This window comes from Nematolebias whitei, chromosome 5 (genome assembly GCF_014905685.2).
Source record: "Nematolebias whitei isolate Nwh7 chromosome 5, NemWhi1, whole genome shotgun sequence".
In the NCBI taxonomy this organism is placed as follows: Eukaryota; Metazoa; Chordata; class Actinopteri; order Cyprinodontiformes; family Rivulidae; genus Nematolebias; species Nematolebias whitei.
Genome location: NC_056502.1, coordinates 19,621,753 through 19,623,244, shown reverse-complemented (window position 1 = coordinate 19,623,244; position 1,492 = coordinate 19,621,753).

Genomic DNA, 1,492 nt, shown 5'->3' with positions numbered 1-1,492 from the left:
CACACACACACACACACACACACACACACACACACACACACACACACACACACACACACACACACACACACACACACACACACACACACACACACACACACACACACACACACACACACACACACACACACACAGCACTGTGGTTGGCCTTGTTGCTGTTTTAAGTGCTTTATAAATAAAGTGGTATATTCATTCAACTTTTATTTACACAAGTAAATCCCATTGAGCCTCGAGGACTCATTTACAAGAGAGACCTGATATATACGGTATATACTGTATAAACACATGACAATAAAAGAAAAAGCTAGTAGTGTTTACTGTATATATTTGATCTAAAAGGTCAAAAATGTTTTTGGAAGGAAAAACCGTAACCTGATTTGAAAATGTTCGTTTTCAAATTTGATGCAATATCAGTGCTTTGTAGGCCTCCAGGCAGACAGGCAGGCAGACAGTTGCTTTCTGAGTTTCATCCTTCTGGTTCATAAGAAAAATATTTTACTAACAAATCTTTGACTCAAATCTTTAATGCCAAACAATCAATTTCTCCAAACTGAGGTAATTCAAAAAAAAAATATATCAGCAACAGGTAAGATATTTTTTTATAACCTTTACACAAAATCTCACTGAAAAACATCTGAACTATTGTTTAATCATCAACTTTCTTCTTTATACCATGATTGCTTATATTCACATAAGGATTTAACATATTGTGTTGGACTAAATGTGTAAAGAAGCAAAACTAACAAATTCTAATAAAATGTCAAAATCTCTGACATAAAAAAACAGATTAGGAAATGTCTGTAAACAGTGGATTTTTGACATGATTTTGGATTAAATCTATGCAATAGAACAGATGAATGTTAAATTGCACACGCGTGAGTAAAAGTTGTGCCTTACAGTCCCTAGAACTGTTCCTAAATCCGTCGCCTGTGTCTTCTTGTTTCCTGTCTGCAGGATTATCATAAGTCACAATATGTCGACTAGTCTTGGAAAAATCCGGAATAACAGACGTCAGGAGAAGATCCATGGATCAAACAGAGGAGGGGCGGTAAGAGGAAGGAAAAGAGGGAGGTGGAGGAGGGTTAGAGCAAAATAAGAGTTTTATATATATATAAAAAGAAGTAAAGCTATTCCACGTTTGTGTTTGTGTCTCAGCTCAACTGGAATACTTTATATCACACATGATGAGGTTTCGGCACTTTTTTTTGTCCTGCTGCGACTGAAATGGTAGTTGCAGAGAGGATTATGGCCTGCTCTGCAGCAATAGCTGACAATGTAACTGTTGGCGAGTTTTTAACATTTTTCTGGGCATTTTGAGGAAATATAAAGAAATATGTGTTCAGATTTGGGTGAAAAGAGTAGAAACTGATGTAAAAGGTTTTGCCAATTTCACTTAAAAAAAATCTGTCGTAATAAACTGCAGAATGAACCAAAACTTGAAGGTTGATTTATTAAAAAAAAAAAAAAAAAAAAAAAAAAAAAAAAAAAAAAA